The sequence below is a fragment of the Delphinus delphis genome, chromosome 14, assembly GCF_949987515.2.
Source record: "Delphinus delphis chromosome 14, mDelDel1.2, whole genome shotgun sequence".
In the NCBI taxonomy this organism is placed as follows: Eukaryota; Metazoa; Chordata; class Mammalia; order Artiodactyla; family Delphinidae; genus Delphinus; species Delphinus delphis.
In genome coordinates this window covers 88,577,514-88,592,491 of record NC_082696.1, presented here as the reverse complement: position 1 = coordinate 88,592,491, position 14,978 = coordinate 88,577,514, and positions in this window count along the sequence as shown.

The following is a 14,978-nucleotide window of genomic DNA, read 5'->3' as shown; positions in this document are numbered from 1 at the left end:
CAGAGGCACACCAGACGCTCCGGGGGTGGCCTGACGGAAACCAGACGTGGCCGCGGACCCGGGGGCCGTCCGTGCGGCCCGCGAGCCCCTCGACCTGCACCTGGCCGCCCCCACTGGAGCCCAGCCCCGGCGCCGCCACCTGTCTCCCGGGCTGGCTCTCCACAGCTCCATACGGAAAAAGCCGCCCCTCCGCCGCTTCGCCATGGCCGGGGGCGGGAGCGGGATCGAGGGCCCAGGCCGCTTCCCCGGGCCTGCCGGCCACCTGGGGCGTGGTCCTGAAATCGGACGGTGGCGTGGGGGCAAGGGTGGCGTTGCTGGGTCTAAGGGGCTTTACCAACACAATGCTGGCTCCCACTGGCTTCGGGCCACCTGCTGTCGGGCAGGAGGGCCGGCCCGGTCTGCGGTTGGCCTTCGCCTAACGCAGCGTGGGCCGGCTACTACTATTGCTCTTGCTGATTCTTCTACTTCTATTTCTGGCCCTCTGCAGGTCAAATATGCTGCCACTATTACTGCTGCTGATGCCACTTCTACTGCTGTTTCTACCACTACTACTACTACTACTAGGCCAGTGCATGGCAAATACTACTACTATTACCACCACTGCTGCCATTACTACTACTGCTGCTACTACTACTGCTGCTGCTATTTGTACAGGTGCTGCTGCTACTACTACTACTAATAGCCCAGTGCATGGCAAATATTAACACTACTACTACTACTGCTGCTTCTACTATTGCTACTACTACTGCTACTACTAGTAGTCCAGTGCATGGCAAATTCTACTACTATTACTACAACAGCTACTGCTGCTAATAGTAATGTTACTACTACTGCTAATGCTAGTAATCTAGTATATGGCAAATACTACTAGTGCTGCTGCTGCTACTTCTGCTACTACAACTCTCAATACTACTAGCCCAGTGCATGGCAAATATACTACTATTATTGCTGTTCCTGCTACTTCTACTACTATTCCTGGCCCACTGCAAGTCAAATATGCTGCTCCAATTACTCCTGCTGCTGCTATTGCTACCACTATTACTACTACTACTAGCCCAATGCATGGCAAATACTACTACTATTACTACTACTGCTGCTGCTTGTACAAATGCTACTACTACTGCTACTACTAGTAGTCCAGTGCATTGAAAATACTACTACTACTACTCCTGATGCTGCTACTACTTGTACTACTAGTATCAATACTACTAGCCCTGTGTATGGCAAATCGACTACTACTACTGCTATGGCTGCTACTTCTATTATCACTACTGGCCCACTGCAGGACAAATCTGCTGGTACTATTACTGCTGCTGATGCCACTTCTATTGCTGATGCTAACTCTACTACTACTGCTACTACTAGCAGTCCACTGCCTGGCAAATCTACTACTACTACTTCAATTGCTGCTACTACTACTACTGGCCCTCTGCAGGGAATAGATGGTGCTACTACTCCTGCTGCTGCAGCCACTTCTCCTGCTGCTACTACCACTACTATTACTACTAGCCCAGTGCATGGCAAATACTACTTCTATTACCACTACTGCTGCTACTTCTACTGCTGCTGCTACCTCCGTTCCCCGGCCTAGGCGGGCGGCGGGGCCCTGCCGGGACGGGCGGGCCGCTGGGCTGGCGGTAAGGCCCAAGCGCCCGCTAAGCTGCGCCTCAAGAGGCAGCCCGCGACCCCGCCGGCATCTACTGCCAAACCAGCCTAGAAGGGCCCGGTCTCGCCGCGATCGCGGAAGCTAAGCAGGGTCGGGCCTGGTTAGAACTTGGATGGGAGACCTCTGGGGAAGACCGGGTGCTCTAGGCTTTTTGCCTCCCGCTAAGCCTTCTCCTTTTGGCGCCCGCGGCGTTCGCGGCTATCTCCGCCCCCCGCTGGCTACAGCTGCAAGCCCCACCTCCTCAGGCCCCTCCCACCACAGCAAGCGTCTTATGAGGCACTCCCCGCCTGCCTGACCGGCCAGGCGGCCAGAAGGCGTCCCTGGAAGGCAGAGGCACACCAGACGCTCCGGGGGTGGCCTGACGGAAACCAGACGTGGCCGCGGACCGGGGGCCGTCCGTGCGGCCCGCGAGCCCCTCGACCTGCACCTGGCCGCCCCCACTGGAGCCCAGCCCCGGCGCCGCCACCTGTCTCCCGGGCTGGCTCTCCACAGCTCCATACGGAAAAAGCCGCCCCTCCGCCGTTTCGCCATGGCCGGGGGCGGGAGAGGGATCGAGGGCCCAGGCCGCTTCCCTGGGCCTGCCGGCCACCTGGGGCGTGGTCCTGAAATCGGACGGTGGCGTGGGGGCAAGGGTGGCGTTGCTGGGTCTAAGGGGCTTTACCAACACAATGCTGGCTCCCACTGGCTTCGGGCCACCTGCTGTCGGGCAGGAGGGCCGGCCCGGTCTGCGGTTGGGCTTCGCCTAACGCAGCGTGGGCCGGCTACTACTATTGCTCTTGCTGATTCTTCTACTTCTATTTCTGGCCCTCTGCAGGTCAAATATGCTGCCACTATTACTGCTGCTGATGCCACTTCTACTGCTGTTTCTACCACTACTACTACTACTACTAGGCCAGTGCATGGCAAATACTACTACTATTACCACCACTGCTGCCATTACTACTACTGCTGCTACTACTACTGCTGCTGCTATTTGTACAGGTGCTGCTGCTACTACTACTACTAATAGCCCAGTGCATGGCAAATATTAACACTACTACTACTACTGCTGCTTCTACTATTGCTACTACTACTGCTACTACTAGTAGTCCAGTGCATGGCAAATTCTACTACTATTACTACAACAGCTACTGCTGCTAATAGTAATGTTACTACTACTGCTAATGCTAGTAATCTAGTATATGGCAAATACTACTAGTGCTGCTGCTGCTACTTCTGCTACTACAACTCTCAATACTACTAGCCCAGTGCATGGCAAATATACTACTATTATTGCTGTTCCTGCTACTTCTACTACTATTCCTGGCCCACTGCAAGTCAAATATGCTGCTCCAATTACTCCTGCTGCTGCTATTGCTACCACTATTACTACTACTACTAGCCCAATGCATGGCAAATACTACTACTATTACTACTACTGCTGCTGCTTGTACAAATGCTACTACTACTGCTACTACTAGTAGTCCAGTGCATTGAAAATACTACTACTACTACTCCTGATGCTGCTACTACTTGTACTACTAGTATCAATACTACTAGCCCTGTGTATGGCAAATCGACTACTACTACTGCTATGGCTGCTACTTCTATTATCACTACTGGCCCACTGCAGGACAAATCTGCTGGTACTATTACTGCTGCTGATGCCACTTCTATTGCTGATGCTAACTCTACTACTACTGCTACTACTAGCAGTCCACTGCCTGGCAAATCTACTACTACTACTTCAATTGCTGCTACTACTACTACTGGCCCTCTGCAGGGAATAGATGGTGCTACTACTCCTGCTGCTGCAGCCACTTCTCCTGCTGCTACTACCACTACTATTACTACTAGCCCAGTGCATGGCAAATACTACTTCTATTACCACTACTGCTGCTACTTCTACTGCTGCTGCTACCTCCGTTCCCCGGCCTAGGCGGGCGGCGGGGCCCTGCCGGGACGGGCGGGCCGCTGGGCTGGCGGTAAGGCCCAAGCGCCCGCTAAGCTGCGCCTCAAGAGGCAGCCCGCGACCCCACCGGCATCTACTGCCAAACCAGCCTAGAAGGGCCCGGTCTCGCCGCGATCGCGGAAGCTAAGCAGGGTCGGGCCTGGTTAGAACTTGGATGGGAGACCTCTGGGGAAGACCGGGTGCTCTAGGCTTTTTGCCTCCCGCTCCGCCTTCTCCTTTTGGCGCCCGCAGCGTTCGCGGCTATCTCCGCCCCCCGCTGGCTACAGCTGCAAGCCCCACCTCCTCAGGCCCCTCCCACCACAGCAAGCGTCTTATGAGGCACTCCCCGCCTGCCTGAGCGGCCAGGCGGCCAGAAGGCGTCCCTGGAAGGCAGAGGCACACCAGACGCTCCGGGGGTGGCCTGACGGAAACCAGACGTGGCCGCGGACCCGGGGGCCGTCCGTGCGGCCCGCGAGCCCCTCGACCTGCACCTGGCCGCCCCCACTGGAGCCCAGCCCCGGCGCCGCCACCTGTCTCCCGGGCTGGCTCTCCACAGCTCCATACGGAAAAAGCCGCCCCTCCGCCGCTTCGCCATGGCCGGGGGCGGGAGCGGGATCGAGGGCCCAGGCCGCTTCCCCGGGCCTGCCGGCCACCTGGGGCGTGGTCCTGAAATCGGACGGTGGCATGGGGGCAAGGGTGGCGTTGCTGGGTCTAAGGGGCTTTACCAACACAATGCTGGCTCCCACTGGCTTCGGGCCACCTGCTGTCGGGCAGGAGGGCCGGCCCGGTCTGCGGTTGGGCTTCGCCTAACGCAGCGTGGGCCGGCTACTACTATTGCTCTTGCTGATTCTTCTACTTCTATTTCTGGCCCTCTGCAGGTCAAATATGCTGCCACTATTACTGCTGCTGATGCCACTTCTACTGCTGTTTCTACCACTACTACTACTACTACTAGGCCAGTGCATGGCAAATACTACTACTATTACCACCACTGCTGCCATTACTACTACTGCTGCTACTACTACTGCTGCTGCTATTTGTACAGGTGCTGCTGCTACTACTACTACTAATAGCCCAGTGCATGGCAAATATTAACACTACTACTACTACTGCTGCTTCTACTATTGCTACTACTACTGCTACTACTAGTAGTCCAGTGCATGGCAAATTCTACTACTATTACTACAACAGCTACTGCTGCTAATAGTAATGTTACTACTACTGCTAATGCTAGTAATCTAGTATATGGCAAATACTACTAGTGCTGCTGCTGCTACTTCTGCTACTACAACTCTCAATACTACTAGCCCAGTGCATGGCAAATATACTACTATTATTGCTGTTCCTGCTACTTCTACTACTATTCCTGGCCCACTGCAAGTCAAATATGCTGCTCCAATTACTCCTGCTGCTGCTATTGCTACCACTATTACTACTACTACTAGCCCAATGCATGGCAAATACTACTACTATTACTACTACTGCTGCTGCTTGTACAAATGCTACTACTACTGCTACTACTAGTAGTCCAGTGCATTGAAAATACTACTACTACTACTCCTGATGCTGCTACTACTTGTACTACTAGTATCAATACTACTAGCCCTGTGTATGGCAAATCGACTACTACTACTGCTATGGCTGCTACTTCTATTATCACTACTGGCCCACTGCAGGACAAATCTGCTGGTACTATTACTGCTGCTGATGCCACTTCTATTGCTGATGCTAACTCTACTACTACTGCTACTACTAGCAGTCCACTGCCTGGCAAATCTACTACTACTACTTCAATTGCTGCTACTACTACTACTGGCCCTCTGCAGGGAATAGATGGTGCTACTACTCCTGCTGCTGCAGCCACTTCTCCTGCTGCTACTACCACTACTATTACTACTAGCCCAGTGCATGGCAAATACTACTTCTATTACCACTACTGCTGCTACTTCTACTGCTGCTGCTACCTCCGTTCCCCGGCCTAGGCGGGCGGCGGGGCCCTGCCGGGACGGGCGGGCCGCTGGGCTGGCGGTAAGGCCCAAGCGCCCGCTAAGCTGCGCCTCAAGAGGCAGCCCGCGACCCCGCCGGCATCTACTGCCAAACCAGCCTAGAAGGGCCCGGTCTCGCCGCGATCGCGGAAGCTAAGCAGGGTCGGGCCTGGTTAGAACTTGGATGGGAGACCTCTGGGGAAGACCGGGTGCTCTAGGCTTTTTGCCTCCCGCTCCGCCTTCTCCTTTTGGCGCCCGCGGCGTTCGCGGCTATCTCCGCCCCCCGCTGGCTACAGCTGCAAGCCCCACCTCCTCAGGCCCCTCCCACCACAGCAAGCGTCTTATGAGGCACTCCCCGCCTGCCTGAGCGGCCAGGCGGCCAGAAGGCGTCCCTGGAAGGCAGAGGCACACCAGACGCTCCGGGGGTGGCCTGACGGAAACCAGACGTGGCCGCGGACCGGGGGCCGTCCGTACGGCCCGCGAGCCCCTCGACCTGCACCTGGCCGCCTCCTTTTGGCGCCCGCGGCGTTCGCGGCTATCTCCGCCCCCCGCTGGCTACAGCTGCAAGCCCCACCTCCTCAGGCCCCTCCCACCACAGCAAGCGTCTTATGAGGCACTCCCCGCCTGCCTGACCGGCCAGGCGGCCAGAAGGCGTCCCTGGAAGGCAGAGGCACACCAGACGCTCCGGGGGTGGCCTGACGGAAACCAGACGTGGCCGCGGACCGGGGGCCGTCCGTGCGGCCCGCGAGCCCCTCGACCTGCACCTGGCCGCCCCCACTGGAGCCCAGCCCCGGCGCCGCCACCTGTCTCCCGGGCTGGCTCTCCACAGCTCCATACGGAAAAAGCCGCCCCTCCGCCGTTTCGCCATGGCCGGGGGCGGGAGAGGGATCGAGGGCCCAGGCCGCTTCCCTGGGCCTGCCGGCCACCTGGGGCGTGGTCCTGAAATCGGACGGTGGCGTGGGGGCAAGGGTGGCGTTGCTGGGTCTAAGGGGCTTTACCAACACAATGCTGGCTCCCACTGGCTTCGGGCCACCTGCTGTCGGGCAGGAGGGCCGGCCCGGTCTGCGGTTGGGCTTCGCCTAACGCAGCGTGGGCCGGCTACTACTATTGCTCTTGCTGATTCTTCTACTTCTATTTCTGGCCCTCTGCAGGTCAAATATGCTGCCACTATTACTGCTGCTGATGCCACTTCTACTGCTGTTTCTACCACTACTACTACTACTACTAGGCCAGTGCATGGCAAATACTACTACTATTACCACCACTGCTGCCATTACTACTACTGCTGCTACTACTACTGCTGCTGCTATTTGTACAGGTGCTGCTGCTACTACTACTACTAATAGCCCAGTGCATGGCAAATATTAACACTACTACTACTACTGCTGCTTCTACTATTGCTACTACTACTGCTACTACTAGTAGTCCAGTGCATGGCAAATTCTACTACTATTACTACAACAGCTACTGCTGCTAATAGTAATGTTACTACTACTGCTAATGCTAGTAATCTAGTATATGGCAAATACTACTAGTGCTGCTGCTGCTACTTCTGCTACTACAACTCTCAATACTACTAGCCCAGTGCATGGCAAATATACTACTATTATTGCTGTTCCTGCTACTTCTACTACTATTCCTGGCCCACTGCAAGTCAAATATGCTGCTCCAATTACTCCTGCTGCTGCTATTGCTACCACTATTACTACTACTACTAGCCCAATGCATGGCAAATACTACTACTATTACTACTACTGCTGCTGCTTGTACAAATGCTACTACTACTGCTACTACTAGTAGTCCAGTGCATTGAAAATACTACTACTACTACTCCTGATGCTGCTACTACTTGTACTACTAGTATCAATACTACTAGCCCTGTGTATGGCAAATCGACTACTACTACTGCTATGGCTGCTACTTCTATTATCACTACTGGCCCACTGCAGGACAAATCTGCTGGTACTATTACTGCTGCTGATGCCACTTCTATTGCTGATGCTAACTCTACTACTACTGCTACTACTAGCAGTCCACTGCCTGGCAAATCTACTACTACTACTTCAATTGCTGCTACTACTACTACTGGCCCTCTGCAGGGAATAGATGGTGCTACTACTCCTGCTGCTGCAGCCACTTCTCCTGCTGCTACTACCACTACTATTACTACTAGCCCAGTGCATGGCAAATACTACTTCTATTACCACTACTGCTGCTACTTCTACTGCTGCTGCTACCTCCGTTCCCCGGCCTAGGCGGGCGGCGGGGCCCTGCCGGGACGGGCGGGCCGCTGGGCTGGCGGTAAGGCCCAAGCGCCCGCTAAGCTGCGCCTCAAGAGGCAGCCCGCGACCCCACCGGCATCTACTGCCAAACCAGCCTAGAAGGGCCCGGTCTCGCCGCGATCGCGGAAGCTAAGCAGGGTCGGGCCTGGTTAGAACTTGGATGGGAGACCTCTGGGGAAGACCGGGTGCTCTAGGCTTTTTGCCTCCCGCTCCGCCTTCTCCTTTTGGCGCCCGCAGCGTTCGCGGCTATCTCCGCCCCCCGCTGGCTACAGCTGCAAGCCCCACCTCCTCAGGCCCCTCCCACCACAGCAAGCGTCTTATGAGGCACTCCCCGCCTGCCTGAGCGGCCAGGCGGCCAGAAGGCGTCCCTGGAAGGCAGAGGCACACCAGACGCTCCGGGGGTGGCCTGACGGAAACCAGACGTGGCCGCGGACCCGGGGGCCGTCCGTGCGGCCCGCGAGCCCCTCGACCTGCACCTGGCCGCCCCCACTGGAGCCCAGCCCCGGCGCCGCCACCTGTCTCCCGGGCTGGCTCTCCACAGCTCCATACGGAAAAAGCCGCCCCTCCGCCGCTTCGCCATGGCCGGGGGCGGGAGCGGGATCGAGGGCCCAGGCCGCTTCCCCGGGCCTGCCGGCCACCTGGGGCGTGGTCCTGAAATCGGACGGTGGCATGGGGGCAAGGGTGGCGTTGCTGGGTCTAAGGGGCTTTACCAACACAATGCTGGCTCCCACTGGCTTCGGGCCACCTGCTGTCGGGCAGGAGGGCCGGCCCGGTCTGCGGTTGGGCTTCGCCTAACGCAGCGTGGGCCGGCTACTACTATTGCTCTTGCTGATTCTTCTACTTCTATTTCTGGCCCTCTGCAGGTCAAATATGCTGCCACTATTACTGCTGCTGATGCCACTTCTACTGCTGTTTCTACCACTACTACTACTACTACTAGGCCAGTGCATGGCAAATACTACTACTATTACCACCACTGCTGCCATTACTACTACTGCTGCTACTACTACTGCTGCTGCTATTTGTACAGGTGCTGCTGCTACTACTACTACTAATAGCCCAGTGCATGGCAAATATTAACACTACTACTACTACTGCTGCTTCTACTATTGCTACTACTACTGCTACTACTAGTAGTCCAGTGCATGGCAAATTCTACTACTATTACTACAACAGCTACTGCTGCTAATAGTAATGTTACTACTACTGCTAATGCTAGTAATCTAGTATATGGCAAATACTACTAGTGCTGCTGCTGCTACTTCTGCTACTACAACTCTCAATACTACTAGCCCAGTGCATGGCAAATATACTACTATTATTGCTGTTCCTGCTACTTCTACTACTATTCCTGGCCCACTGCAAGTCAAATATGCTGCTCCAATTACTCCTGCTGCTGCTATTGCTACCACTATTACTACTACTACTAGCCCAATGCATGGCAAATACTACTACTATTACTACTACTGCTGCTGCTTGTACAAATGCTACTACTACTGCTACTACTAGTAGTCCAGTGCATTGAAAATACTACTACTACTACTCCTGATGCTGCTACTACTTGTACTACTAGTATCAATACTACTAGCCCTGTGTATGGCAAATCGACTACTACTACTGCTATGGCTGCTACTTCTATTATCACTACTGGCCCACTGCAGGACAAATCTGCTGGTACTATTACTGCTGCTGATGCCACTTCTATTGCTGATGCTAACTCTACTACTACTGCTACTACTAGCAGTCCACTGCCTGGCAAATCTACTACTACTACTTCAATTGCTGCTACTACTACTACTGGCCCTCTGCAGGGAATAGATGGTGCTACTACTCCTGCTGCTGCAGCCACTTCTCCTGCTGCTACTACCACTACTATTACTACTAGCCCAGTGCATGGCAAATACTACTTCTATTACCACTACTGCTGCTACTTCTACTGCTGCTGCTACCTCCGTTCCCCGGCCTAGGCGGGCGGCGGGGCCCTGCCGGGACGGGCGGGCCGCTGGGCTGGCGGTAAGGCCCAAGCGCCCGCTAAGCTGCGCCTCAAGAGGCAGCCCGCGACCCCGCCGGCATCTACTGCCAAACCAGCCTAGAAGGGCCCGGTCTCGCCGCGATCGCGGAAGCTAAGCAGGGTCGGGCCTGGTTAGAACTTGGATGGGAGACCTCTGGGGAAGACCGGGTGCTCTAGGCTTTTTGCCTCCCGCTCCGCCTTCTCCTTTTGGCGCCCGCGGCGTTCGCGGCTATCTCCGCCCCCCGCTGGCTACAGCTGCAAGCCCCACCTCCTCAGGCCCCTCCCACCACAGCAAGCGTCTTATGAGGCACTCCCCGCCTGCCTGAGCGGCCAGGCGGCCAGAAGGCGTCCCTGGAAGGCAGAGGCACACCAGACGCTCCGGGGGTGGCCTGACGGAAACCAGACGTGGCCGCGGACCGGGGGCCGTCCGTACGGCCCGCGAGCCCCTCGACCTGCACCTGGCCGCCTCCTTTTGGCGCCCGCGGCATTCGCGGCTATCTCCGCCCCCCGCTGGCTACAGCTGCAAGCCCCACCTCCTCAGGCCCCTCCCACCACAGCAAGCGTCTTATGAGGCACTCCCCGCCTGCCTGACCGGCCAGGCGGCCAGAAGGCGTCCCTGGAAGGCAGAGGCACACCAGACGCTCCGGGGGTGGCCTGACGGAAACCAGACGTGGCCGCGGACCGGGGGCCGTCCGTGCGGCCCGCGAGCCCCTCGACCTGCACCTGGCCGCCCCCACTGGAGCCCAGCCCCGGCGCCGCCACCTGTCTCCCGGGCTGGCTCTCCACAGCTCCATACGGAAAAAGCCGCCCCTCCGCCGTTTCGCCATGGCCGGGGGCGGGAGAGGGATCGAGGGCCCAGGCCGCTTCCCTGGGCCTGCCGGCCACCTGGGGCGTGGTCCTGAAATCGGACGGTGGCGTGGGGGCAAGGGTGGCGTTGCTGGGTCTAAGGGGCTTTACCAACACAATGCTGGCTCCCACTGGCTTCGGGCCACCTGCTGTCGGGCAGGAGGGCCGGCCCGGTCTGCGGTTGGGCTTCGCCTAACGCAGCGTGGGCCGGCTACTACTATTGCTCTTGCTGATTCTTCTACTTCTATTTCTGGCCCTCTGCAGGTCAAATATGCTGCCACTATTACTGCTGCTGATGCCACTTCTACTGCTGTTTCTACCACTACTACTACTACTACTAGGCCAGTGCATGGCAAATACTACTACTATTACCACCACTGCTGCCATTACTACTACTGCTGCTACTACTACTGCTGCTGCTATTTGTACAGGTGCTGCTGCTACTACTACTACTAATAGCCCAGTGCATGGCAAATATTAACACTACTACTACTACTGCTGCTTCTACTATTGCTACTACTACTGCTACTACTAGTAGTCCAGTGCATGGCAAATTCTACTACTATTACTACAACAGCTACTGCTGCTAATAGTAATGTTACTACTACTGCTAATGCTAGTAATCTAGTATATGGCAAATACTACTAGTGCTGCTGCTGCTACTTCTGCTACTACAACTCTCAATACTACTAGCCCAGTGCATGGCAAATATACTACTATTATTGCTGTTCCTGCTACTTCTACTACTATTCCTGGCCCACTGCAAGTCAAATATGCTGCTCCAATTACTCCTGCTGCTGCTATTGCTACCACTATTACTACTACTACTAGCCCAATGCATGGCAAATACTACTACTATTACTACTACTGCTGCTGCTTGTACAAATGCTACTACTACTGCTACTACTAGTAGTCCAGTGCATTGAAAATACTACTACTACTACTCCTGATGCTGCTACTACTTGTACTACTAGTATCAATACTACTAGCCCTGTGTATGGCAAATCGACTACTACTACTGCTATGGCTGCTACTTCTATTATCACTACTGGCCCACTGCAGGACAAATCTGCTGGTACTATTACTGCTGCTGATGCCACTTCTATTGCTGATGCTAACTCTACTACTACTGCTACTACTAGCAGTCCACTGCCTGGCAAATCTACTACTACTACTTCAATTGCTGCTACTACTACTACTGGCCCTCTGCAGGGAATAGATGGTGCTACTACTCCTGCTGCTGCAGCCACTTCTCCTGCTGCTACTACCACTACTATTACTACTAGCCCAGTGCATGGCAAATACTACTTCTATTACCACTACTGCTGCTACTTCTACTGCTGCTGCTACCTCCGTTCCCCGGCCTAGGCGGGCGGCGGGGCCCTGCCGGGACGGGCGGGCCGCTGGGCTGGCGGTAAGGCCCAAGCGCCCGCTAAGCTGCGCCTCAAGAGGCAGCCCGCGACCCCGCCGGCATCTACTGCCAAACCAGCCTAGAAGGGCCCGGTCTCGCCGCGATCGCGGAAGCTAAGCAGGGTCGGGCCTGGTTAGAACTTGGATGGGAGACCTCTGGGGAAGACCGGGTGCTCTAGGCTTTTTGCCTCCCGCTCCGCCTTCTCCTTTTGGCGCCCGCAGCGTTCGCGGCTATCTCCGCCCCCCGCTGGCTACAGCTGCAAGCCCCACCTCCTCAGGCCCCTCCCACCACAGCAAGCGTCTTATGAGGCACTCCCCGCCTGCCTGACCGGCCAGGCGGCCAGAAGGCGTCCCTGGAAGGCAGAGGCACACCAGACGCTCCGGGGGTGGCCTGACGGAAACCAGACGTGGCCGCGGACCGGGGGCCGTCCGTGCGGCCCGCGAGCCCCTCGACCTGCACCTGGCCGCCCCCACTGGAGCCCAGCCCCGGCGCCGCCACCTGTCTCCCGGGCTGGCTCTCCACAGCTCCATACGGAAAAAGCCGCCCCTCCGCCGCTTCGCCATGGCCGGGGGCGGGAGCGGGATCGAGGGCCCAGGCCGCTTCCCCGGGCCTGCCGGCCACCTGGGGCGTGGTCCTGAAATCGGACGGTGGCATGGGGGCAAGGGTGGCGTTGCTGGGTCTAAGGGGCTTTACCAACACAATGCTGGCTCCCACTGGCTTCGGGCCACCTGCTGTCGGGCAGGAGGGCCGGCCCGGTCTGCGGTTGGGCTTCGCCTAACGCAGCGTGGGCCGGCTACTACTATTGCTCTTGCTGATTCTTCTACTTCTATTTCTGGCCCTCTGCAGGTCAAATATGCTGCCACTATTACTGCTGCTGATGCCACTTCTACTGCTGTTTCTACCACTACTACTACTACTACTAGGCCAGTGCATGGCAAATACTACTACTATTACCACCACTGCTGCCATTACTACTACTGCTGCTACTACTACTGCTGCTGGTATTTGTACAGGTGCTGCTGCTACTACTACTACTAATAGCCCAGTGCATGGCAAATATTAACACTACTACTACTACTGCTGCTTCTACTATTGCTACTACTACTGCTACTACTAGTAGTCCAGTGCATGGCAAATTCTACTACTATTACTACAACAGCTACTGCTGCTAATAGTAATGTTACTACTACTGCTAATGCTAGTAATCTAGTATATGGCAAATACTACTAGTGCTGCTGCTGCTACTTCTGCTACTACAACTCTCAATACTACTAGCCCAGTGCATGGCAAATATACTACTATTATTGCTGTTCCTGCTACTTCTACTACTATTCCTGGCCCACTGCAAGTCAAATATGCTGCTCCAATTACTCCTGCTGCTGCTATTGCTACCACTATTACTACTACTACTAGCCCAATGCATGGCAAATACTACTACTATTACTACTACTGCTGCTGCTTGTACAAATGCTACTACTACTGCTACTACTAGTAGTCCAGTGCATTGAAAATACTACTACTACTACTCCTGATGCTGCTACTACTTGTACTACTAGTATCAATACTACTAGCCCTGTGTATGGCAAATCGACTACTACTACTGCTATGGCTGCTACTTCTATTATCACTACTGGCCCACTGCAGGACAAATCTGCTGGTACTATTACTGCTGCTGATGCCACTTCTATTGCTGATGCTAACTCTACTACTACTGCTACTACTAGCAGTCCACTGCCTGGCAAATCTACTACTACTACTTCAATTGCTGCTACTACTACTACTGGCCCTCTGCAGGGAATAGATGGTGCTACTACTCCTGCTGCTGCAGCCACTTCTCCTGCTGCTACTACCACTACTATTACTACTAGCCCAGTGCATGGCAAATACTACTTCTATTACCACTACTGCTGCTACTTCTACTGCTGCTGCTACCTCCGTTCCCCGGCCTAGGCGGGCGGCGGGGCCCTGCCGGGACGGGCGGGCCGCTGGGCTGGCGGTAAGGCCCAAGCGCCCGCTAAGCTGCGCCTCAAGAGGCAGCCCGCGACCCCGCCGGCATCTACTGCCAAACCAGCCTAGAAGGGCCCGGTCTCGCCGCGATCGCGGAAGCTAAGCAGGGTCGGGCCTGGTTAGAACTTGGATGGGAGACCTCTGGGGAAGACCGGGTGCTCTAGGCTTTTTGCCTCCCGCTCCGCCTTCTCCTTTTGGCGCCCGCGGCGTTCGCGGCTATCTCCGCCCCCCGCTGGCTACAGCTGCAAGCCCCACCTCCTCAGGCCCCTCCCACCACAGCAAGCGTCTTATGAGGCACTCCCCGCCTGCCTGAGCGGCCAGGCGGCCAGAAGGCGTCCCTGGAAGGCAGAGGCACACCAGACGCTCCGGGGGTGGCCTGACGGAAACCAGACGTGGCCGCGGACCGGGGGCCGTCCGTACGGCCCGCGAGCCCCTCGACCTGCACCTGGCCGCCTCCTTTTGGCGCCCGCGGCGTTCGCGGCTATCTCCGCCCCCCGCTGGCTACAGCTGCAAGCCCCACCTCCTCAGGCCCCTCCCACCACAGCAAGCGTCTTATGAGGCACTCCCCGCCTGCCTGACCGGCCAGGCGGCCAGAAGGCGTCCCTGGAAGGCAGAGGCACACCAGACGCTCCGGGGGTGGCCTGACGGAAACCAGACGTGGCCGCGGACCGGGGGCCGTCCGTGCGGCCCGCGAGCCCCTCGACCTGCACCTGGCCGCCCCCACTGGAGCCCAGCCCCGGCGCCGCCACCTGTCTCCCGGGCTGGCTCTCCACAGCTCCATACGGAAAAAGCCGCCCCTCCGCCGTTTCGCCATGGCCGGGGGCGGGAGAGGGATCGAGG